The following is a 10760-nucleotide window of genomic DNA, read 5'->3' as shown; positions in this document are numbered from 1 at the left end:
TGTGTTTGTGTGTGTGTGTGTGTGTGTGTGTTTGTGTGTGTGTATGTGGCTCTTTGCAGTAGCACAGTAAAAATATTGGCCTCACTGTCCGACTGGTTACCCATGTCATGATTTGTCTCGTTTGTGTTCCAGCTCCAGCTGGAGTGAAGGGTGTTTCCCTCCAGCAGGTGCACCTCCACCTCATTTCCTCATCAACCTCATTTTGTATTTAAGGACTCTGACTTCTGCTTCTCCTTGTCAGACTATTGACCGCCGTTGTGCTTCAAGTGTTATTTTCTAGACCTCATGCTACAACTCATAGTCACTCTCGTTTTCTTGTTTGTAAGAATTTTGCTATTTTACTATTGCTCTTGTTTGTCTTTGCGTTATTGGCTTCCAGACATTTCGTTTGTTTATTCTTGGTGTTCCTTAGTACCTTACCTTTTGCCAAATGCTTTTGGTTTCTTTCAAGCACTGTTGTGACCAATGTGAAGAAATCAGTTCATACTTAGTAGGTGCGATTTTCTTGAATATTTTTGTCATCGTATTTTGTCTAAGTCTGGATTTTTGGAACCCTGAAACATAATTCAGTTCGGTCCAGAATCTATACACCCTCCCCACCCGCCTGCGCTCTTCCATGTACATTTTTTTAAAAATATAGCCTCATTACCTTTTGCCAAATGCTTTTGGTTTCTTTCAAGCGCTGTTTTTCCTGACACTTTGTGACCAATGTGACGAAATCAGTTCATACTTAGTAGGTGCAATTTTCTTGAATATTTTTGTCGTCGTATTTTGTCTAAGTCTGGATTTTTGGAACCCTGAAACATTATTCAGTTCGGTCCAGAATCTATACACCCTCCACACCCGCCTGCGCTCTTCCGTGTACATTTTTGTAAAAATATAGCCTCGTCTACCCTCCACTTTGATTAGCGTGACTCAACAAAGCTTTTATTTTGCCGAGTCGTGTTGTTGACTCTGGCACCCCTCCTGTCCCCAATTGCTCCATCCCCTCGCCCCCTCTTTTCGCTCTCCAAAGCTTTATTCAGTGAAGCTGCAAAAATCTGCTCTGACAAGGAAACTCCATGAATATTTCAGGTATCTGGCCCCAGCAGTAACAAGTACTGCTGTTTGCATGCACTTGGATGCAAATAAGATGTTGGATGTATGAAACATTTAAAGAAAGAATCCTTGTTAAATTTCTGAAAAGGTTCCACTCTAGGTAAACAGATACAGTAGGTTGGCCCGACTGGCTATTTCAATTGAATCTACGTTCTTTTATTTCATGTATTCTCTAAATTGTCTGAACCCATCAGAGCTTCGTCACCATTATTTATCCTGCAAAACGTTTAGCCACAAAAAACTAAACAAAACAGATAAAGGCCGGCATGAGTTCCATGTGAGTGTGACGTTACAATTATCTGATGCTGATAAACCAGGGGTGTCAAACTAATTTCACATTGTGGGCCACATACGGACTCGGTAGATGTCAAGTGGGCCAGACCATTAGCATTATACCATACTCTGCTATAAATAACCAAAATATCATGTCTTCTCTTTGTTTTGGTATAAAGAAGCATTGGCGCATTGATACCGTCTGCTGTGTTGGGTCTGTCTCAGTGACAGATTGAGACTGCTGTTTTCTTCTCTGATCAAAACAATGTTGTCTTCTACTCTGATCGAAATGGTCTACTCCCTAGCGAATAATCCATGAATTGTATTTCATTCTAAATATTAATTCTGTGTCTTTCATGCATTTTCTCACTTTTAAATTATTCTGCGGGCCAGATTGAACCTCCTTGGGGGTTGGTTCCGTAGGCCGTATGTTTGACATCCCTGTGATAAACTGAGAAATTGAGGAAATTAACCTCATGGCAGACGGACCTAAGCTCTCCTCCAACTGTATTGGAGTCGTGAGGCCACATATTATTTTTGCTGTATGCTACAATTCTAATGTTTAACACCAACACATAAATGAGACGGATAAATATTGCGGTGTTTTTCCTGAGTATTGAAAGATAACTGGAAAGAAAATTTTGCAAATTGGGCCAGTAGGTTTTTTTTCTGAAGTTAAATTTTAAATGGGTCCAAAAGACTTATCTACTGTAAAGCAACAACGGAAGCATTTGAACCAGTTTTGTGAGTCAGATTACCGGTAAATGTTTTTCTCACATTTGATTTTTTTTCTCCAGATGCTCTCTTGGCAGATGATGAAACATGTTAGCTACCGGTATTTCTCGTTCCAGTAGGAGGATATAATATTTTGATTGCTGTGATCCAGAATAATTCAGTGTCTGGAAATTAATTTTTGGCAAAAATTCAAGCAGTGTGACAGAAATAAATACCTCGATAGTTAGTGGACAGTGTATTTGAAATGTGCTAGATTCCTATTCAAGCAGTGTGACAGAAATAAATACCTCGATAGTGGACAGTGTATTTGAAATGTGCTAGATTCCTGTTGTTTCTTATAAAGGAATCAGGTCAAATTAATTATGTACATGTTAAACCACAGGTGTCAAACTTAAGGCCCAGGGCCCCGATCTGACTGCCCACATCATTTTGTGCAGCCCATGAAAGCAAGTGATTTGCATTGACTTCATGTTTGTTGCTCATACAACAAAATTGCAAGTTGTCTACACTTTAAAAACATTGAGATATTGTAAGCATTATTTTTAACTAATCCTTTTTCAAAATGAATGTAATTATATTAAAAGAATGAGTTTTTACTGGCCTCTGAATTCAAAAGTACCTAATCTCTTGTGTTGTTGCAATAATGGCGCGATAACACGTTTGTTTGGGTTCACGCTCATAACGGCCCTCTGAAGGAAACCAGAAATGTCACAATGTGGCCTGCAACAAAAATGTGTTTGACATTTCTGTATTAAACTCATCAACATGATCTGGCCTGAAAAATACTTGTTTGTGCGTTCACGATGTTGTCAGCAGTTCTAAAAGCTCTGCTGGCGCACTTGTGTCAAAACAAGGGCACCATAGAGATGTAGCCTGAAGCATGCTATTGCACGTAAACTGTCAAACAGTACTCACACACTGCTGCTTGGGTTCTTAAAAGTCTCCTTGCGCCCCCGACATAAACACTTTGCAATGTTATGTTTCTGGCATCATATCTGCTGAGACAACTTTCTTTTCTGTTACCTTGCACTGCTGCTGCATTGGCACACAGGTCACGCAGCCTGGACATTGGAACGGTTTGCAAAAATCGCATGGCGACATCGTCAGTGATTGGAGAAACAGCAAGCGACGAAATGAGAACATTTCCGTCTTTGCAAAAAGGAAATCGTTTCCACATACTGTCTTGATAATTTCCCGCTTACCGTGGCTTCTCATCTGCCATCAGCCATGCTGATTTGTTGTCTACTCGCGTGTGGTGAAGTCACAGACAGACCAACTTACTTGAGTAACATTTAATGTTTTCATCAATAAACGGACTGAAAAAAAACAACCCCCCCCATGCCTTTATGCATATAAAGTGCGTTATTTCCTAGTGTCGATACAATGGATTAATTACTTTTTAAAACAATTTTAGATCGATATCGGAAGGGCAACTCGCTGAGCAGAGCTTGATTTGGTTGGATCGGAGGAATATAAATGGACACATCAATTTAGTGGAGGAATCGTGACACCCCTCTTAGCCGTAAAACTAAGCTTAGCCTGCAAATGTGAAGACAATATTTTTATTTAATCACCATCTCATGGTGGACATATTTCCCAAACGTTGTCATGAAGTTGAGATGAAGTTAATCAACTCAAACCTCAATTTGCTACAAACAGTCGAATCGATGTCAAAATCAATCCTTTGATGAAGGCGTTTTTTTTTTTTTTTAATTACTTTGCCAATTTGGCCTGTTTGGTTTGTGACAAAACATCAAAGCAATATCAATGAAGCAATAACAAGTGCACCTCTTAGCACCGACATATTAAGAGACCTGGCGGTGGCGTTCCCAGTTTGCGTGTCAGGCAATGGCTGGTTTGAAGTGTGTTAGAAATATCATATGAGTAGGGCTATTCATCGATATTACAATTGCTGATATGCAGTCTATCACCAAACAAGATCCTCAGTTTTTTTTTCACTCAACACCTTTTGTAATATATCAGTCTTTCCTCTCCCCTATTTTATTTTGATAGGGCTTTTTCTTTTCAAAATATTATAAGGTATATTTTAATTTTCTGCTGTAAAGAATGAAATCCCCAGTTTTTAATAACAATGACACCATTGTCAAACATTGTGTATGTGGTAAGCTGTTTTCCAGTGTGGAAAATCATGAAGCCCACCACAACGGAACAAAAATGTACTGCTGGCAATACACCCACTGAAGATGGTTTCTCTGAGGAAAGATTTCTGTTCATGCCTGAGTAATTTAACTGGAATAACTTGTTACAATCATGAACAATTTTGCTGTCGCTCCTTTGTTGTCTTTTATTGTTCTCTATAAACAATTCATTTTAGGGGCTGCGTGGGCTAAGTTATCACACAGCCTTTTTTGTGACTTTGCATGGACAACAGGCTCAATTTATGGGAAGCTACTCCCAAAAGTATTTTGAAATGTTTATTTGTATTATTTGTATTGATTATGAGATTATGAATTACTAGTTACTTATATTGTGTAACAATTACTGTAGTTGCAGTATCGTAAAAGATTCCAGTCTCCAAATTGGAATGTTTTACACAATTCCTGTTACTTTAGTTCAAATTAAGACACTGATGATCATGGCTTTATTCAAACAATATTTGAAAAGTGGTTGCTAAAAATGAAACGCGAACATTCCACTTTCAGTCCTCCTGTCATGATCTGCCATGACCTTCCAGAATATGTATTTCGGACAAATAATCCTAATTCTGTCTATTCACCATCAAGTCCAAAGAGGTAAACAATTACAACAACAGAAAACAACCTGTAAATAACCTTTATTTAAAGGCTAACTAACTTAATTCAATCACGCATCATTTTAAAGTCTCAGCAGAATGTTTTTCAGGGTTCCAACAACAGAGAGAAAACATGTGGCCGCCAAATGGTAAAGATGCTAGATAAATTGCATTCAGAGAATATTACCGTATTTTCCACACTATATGGATCTTCGGAGTATAAGGTGCATGCATATTCAATGAATGGCCTATTTTAAAACAACTTTCATATATAGGGCGCACCGCATTATAAGGCGCATAGAATAGAAGCTACAATAGTCGCTGCGGTTACACGATGCATCCACTAGATGGAGCGACGCTAAACGGAATACAATACAATGCAGCTTTTTTTTATATATATAGAGCCTTCACAATCAGTGCAGCTGTAATAAAGCACTTGACAGAACTTTTAAAATACGAAATCAGAATATTGATCATATATAAGCTGCATGGGATTATAAGGCACACGATCGGCTTTTGACAAAATTGAGTGCTTTTCGGTATGCCTTATAGTGCGGAAAATAAGGTACATCATATTATTAATGTCTTAGATGAGTCATTTTCACTTTCTGTACTAGCCTGGTGTCCGAATTATTTTGTATAATGAGATGGTTTCTTCCAAAATTATCATTTGCGCAAAACTGCGTTTTATAACATTGTTTGATCTCTCATTCTAAAATACTGACTTTGATAGCATCTTTCAAAGTCCAGATATTGTACGTATACTGTATAGGGTCGATGTAAACGTGTTAGAGGAATCTATGAGCAAAATTGTATCATGTTTAAAGTTTCATTTAATTTGGGCACATCTAAACGTTTGGGTGCGTATCCAGCACCCCCAAATGCCTGTGCACAAAGGCGCCGGCCACCTGGCCGGAGGGCTGTTGAAGTCCACAATTAGCACGTCAATGCAGGTGGGCAATCACAGGGGAGAGGGCGAAACTCGGTCACAAAAGGGGAATGAATAATTTGGGAACAGCGGTTGAACAACAAAAGACGAGTTGAGAACACCCGTCGCGCCCAGGCGACATTTGTCATCCGCGAAGTCTGCAACATGTTGATACAGTGTAGACCAGACAGAAAGGCGCCAATGTACCGTGGTTCAAAGCTTAAACTCAGGTAACCAATCACTACCGAGGGGCCGGACCGGGGGTGCGGTATGCAAATGTCGGGGGCAGTGTTTTCCTTGTATGTTACAATAAAAGTCGGAATTGGCGGGAAGGGAGCTCGAGAGTGTGATCATCGGAGCAACTACCGTCGTTCGCTCTCAGAGATCACCTCCCGCCAATATTGAAGACAATTTTCCTGTGTGCCGAGTCATTTCTTTAACTTTGTCCGAGAAAATCTCTGACAAAACGTGTGAGTTATTTTTCATTTGTTAGTGTGTCATGCAGGACACTTGGAGTGTTTCTATTCAGAGCCTCATTCATCTCACCTTTTTTTTCTGGGTCAGTTCTCAGGAATGTAGATTCGCACAAATTTCATCATCCAACGATGCTTTGAGATTAGTCGTGTTTTGTGAGAAACTTTAGTTTTCATGCTCATCTTCCAGCATGCGAGTGACTGTTTAAGTACTCCCTTCATCTTTCTTGTATGAGCTTGTTAGGAACGAACTGTACCTCTGGCTCCTGTTGAGAAAGTGATATGACTTATTTATGTTAAGAAATCGCTTATGCAATCACATCCTGGAAGCTAGATTTCACACTGCATTTTCACATCGCCTTTTACATCCTTATTTGTTTGCCATGAAAAATGAAAGATATTAAGACCATAAATTCCGCTCATATGCATGTATTTTGTCCATATATAAAATGGCATTTGGTTAGAAAATGTGAGGTCCTTTGTGGCCTCCCGAGTAGCACTGATGAACCCCCCAGCATTTGCATCAATATCCTGGTTTGTTCGGTTGTGTAGAAAAATCAAAGGCAAATATCTTTTGCTGCAGCTTCTTCCAGAAAAAAGATTGAGCTCAAGTCAGCTGTCCAGCGAGCATGAACCATTTAAAAAGGTGAAACGAATTCAGTACAAATGAGTGATAAGTTCCAGTCTACACCTTCTGTTGTCTGAAGTTACGCTGGAGTCACGAGAAAGTCACAAGATTTTTAAGAGTCAAGCTGTACTGGACTGTACATCGAATGTAAAAACAGAAAAGCCCTTCCATTCTTGAGTAGATTAATCTTGTCTTATTTTTTAAATGGTCCTTCCTGTTGTACTGGTGCAGAGGAAATGAATCACTATGAATAAAATTATAAATACTGAATATATACACACACACACACACACACACACACACACACACACACACACACACACACACACACACACACACCATATTTGGTGGATGGAAATAAATGTTCAGCTTTACAGGGTGTAGCTATACGGTTCTGGCCAAGTTTTACTTAGATGTGACTGTAGCCAGAATGCAGAAGGGTTTTCAGTGACATTATCAGTATTTTTCTTTTCTCTGCCATGTTGGCAGCTGAGATCAGGAGGATTCCCTGTTTTTATTTTCTCTTGCGGCTATGTGGATGGGCATTTGCCCATCAAGTGCTCGTGTGTTTTGTGGGCATGGTAAAAGCAATTGACCACTGCTGTTAACAGGGTCAGTAGAGGGGGCGGGGTCTATGGCCACCTTGGCCAAGGAAAGTAACTGGAATTTACATGTAACGTGATAGTTTTGTTTTTGTTGTGGGTAAACCATTGCCCTCTGAGAAAACCCATACAGGCATCAATGAACTCTCAGGACACAAAGGCCCCAAATTTAAGTTCTCTGAATGGTTTGAACCGGAATCAAACCATGAAGCCTTTAGCATGCTAACTACTCTTCTACCACAACACATCCACTGGTGAAAAGACAGATGAGTAGAAAGGTTAAGTTATCAATTTAACAGTAGAAAGTTTAGAATGTTGGACTTTTTTTTTTAATTCAGTCAGGAGGAAGCAGGGCACATACTGACTTGTAACTCCCGTGTGAAAATCTGTTACATTCAGCCAGAGATGTCATGCTTTCGTTGGCCTGTGGCTGTGGCATTCAGTGAGGGGTGCCACAGAAAAATGGCAAACAAATAAATTCAATAATGAAAGGCATTATTGATTGAGATTTTCCCGATAAATCTATATTAAAAGTATATGAAATAGGCGATATTTTTTCACTTTATTTAAGTCAACAAAAAGTCAAAAAAATCTTGTGCCAAAATCTGATATATAAAGGTTTATTTTGTATCCATCATTGTATGGGTATCTTTTTTTTAAATTATATCTCGGCAAGTCTCATTTTAGTTACACTCTCTCAGTATCAGTTGTCCCGCAACATACTGGCCAGCACTGAGGTCTACTGGAAGAGATGCAGGGTTACTGAGAAGCAAGAGTGAACAAAGAAGAGGTCGAGAAGGCTCCCAAATCCCAAACTCCAGTCATATTTTTTTGTCACTCCCGGGCCCGCCTCCTCGTCTTTCATCTTCCCTCGACGCTCTGCCGTGGTTATCGCCCTTCTCACTCGCAGGTAGGTGTTACATTACTTACACCGTATATACTTTGGGCACATTGACAATCAGAGTGCATGTGGGCTGACATGGGGCATGATGACGGGGATGGCGGACTGGGTTGTGGCTTCTGGTCTGGCAGCTCCCCCTTCTCAGTGTTGAGCTGCGGAAGACATTTGGCCAGTTGTCGTGAATTTCCTGCCAATCTCTGGCCTGCTCTGCCTCTCCCCCCACTGTTTATTAAAAACAATATATATCATCATATACATTTGTATATCTTTCGGGGAATTTGGTGGTTCGGGTCAGAGGAAGAGGTGTAGTAGTTTCGGATTAATTTTTTGTCTAGTTGATTTTAATTTCATTAGACTTTTGTGGGTTTTTTTTTTGTTTTGTTTTGTTTGTTTTTTATTCAGTTAGCTTCAGTTAGTTTTGAGAGCAAGTTTGTTAGTTTTTATTTTGTTGAAAATGCTTTGGTTTAATTTAACTGTAGTTTTTTTTTTTTTTTTTTTTACAGGCGATATGGAGTACAAGAGCTGTCACTTGTTAGGGATTGTCCGTATTTTGTTCACGAAATCGCTGAACGCTAACTCGTTATGCCTGTAATACTACAGGTTGCGGGACAGCAGTGCCCTGTAACTGTCGAGCCTCACCCACCAGTGTCTCCAATTTTAATGTTTTGTATGTCACCACACATGGGCACGGTTTAAGTGACAATGGTTGCTAGTTACTTGTTGTTTTATACTCAACTATTACTCAACTATTGTATACTGCTGTGGTTTGCCAGCCACTTTTACCACGTCTGCTCTGTTTCTCAGTCTGTCCCCTGCATTTTGGTCGAGCTGGAGTTTCAATAACATTACCGGTACATTATAACCAACCACATAGGGAGTATTCCAAACTCCGCTGTTGCACATTTAAGCTGTCCCAGCATACAGAGTCACCATTCTGCATGACGATTAAAAAAAAAAAAAGAAAGAAATACAGGGTCCGGAAAAATGATCTGACAAATAAAGTAAAGAAACAAAAAGGTGTTTTTATTTTTGAAATGTTTTATCATATCATGCCATTTTGCTTTATTTCTTCAAAATGCCATTCTTTCCCGTTTCTTTTTCAGTGGCTGCCATGAAATGGACTGGTGAGCATCTCACTTTCATTGTGGAAACATTTATCAAAACAAACGAATCTGTAACTGCAACACGAGCGTTCCGTTTGCACTTCAATCTTGGTAGACATGATCCCGTACCAGCTCGAAACACGATCTTGTTATGGGTTACCAACTTCAGAGCTACTGGATCTGCATTGAAATGAAAATCAACCGGCCGACCTCGCACCGCCAGAATTCCACTTAATTTTTAAAACATAATGAAACAGAATGGCAGTATATGCATTTTTCGAAAATAAAAACACTTTTTTGTTTCTTTCTTTATACATATATATCTATCTCTCTCTCTCTCTCTCTCTCTCTCTCTCTCTCTCTCTCTCTCTATATATATATCTATATATATCTATATATAGATATATATAGATATATATAGATAGATACTTGGTCTCTCTATATTGTGGATATTTCATCTATTTGTGGAGGGTCTGGAACATGCCCCCCCACACGACCCACCATAAACGGCATCATTGTAATGCGGATGATAAAGAAAACCTTGTGACCTCCCACTTCTCAAATTGGTTTAAGACTTGTGATGGCTTTTGTTTGTCAGTCCTGTCTCGTGTCAGTTCATCTCGCCTCTGCGTCTCTTGACTTGCCTTGGCCATTTATGGTCAGGCAGAACACTTACATTTTTTTTTTTAAGTACAAAACATAAGTCATCCTGGCGCTCTCAGTCGTTTTAATCAGCTATGCTCTTATTTGTCTGGCTATAGTTCCTTGTCATGCAAGCTGGTTGTTCAGGGAAGATCTCATGAAATCCTGTAGTAGGTAAATGATAAGATATTAAAAACCATACCACAGAAAAGGAATGCGCATGTATGTCAATCATCACATGGAATTCCTTTTTGGAGGAATAAAGGCACTTTGTCACCAAAGATGTTTTCAGCACACCATCTGTAGAGGTGAATTATTCATAAGAAAATCCAAATCACATTGCTCCACTTTCTTCAATGCAGAAATTGTTCGGGGAGGTCCTTTCCTTCTTTTTTGCTGTACACTGAAGACTGAAGAAGGTTTCATATGAAAAGGTAAATATGATGTGTTAAACAACGCAAGAGAGAGCATCTTTAATTTGAAGCCACCCACTTTTCAAGTGATCAACCATACTGTAACACACATCATTAACTTAGAGTGAATAACATTGATTATGTGATGGCATAACCCTTACTTGCCTCCCTTTACAAGACTGCGACTCATCGACGTCACTGGTCTGTTACAT

Source organism: Hippocampus comes, unplaced genomic scaffold, assembly GCF_001891065.2.
Source record: "Hippocampus comes isolate QL1 unplaced genomic scaffold, H_comes_QL1_v1.1 scaffold172, whole genome shotgun sequence".
Lineage (NCBI taxonomy): Eukaryota > Metazoa > Chordata > Actinopteri > Syngnathiformes > Syngnathidae > Hippocampus > Hippocampus comes.
The sequence above is the reverse complement of the archived record's forward strand: the minus strand, read 5'-3'. Positions refer to the sequence as shown.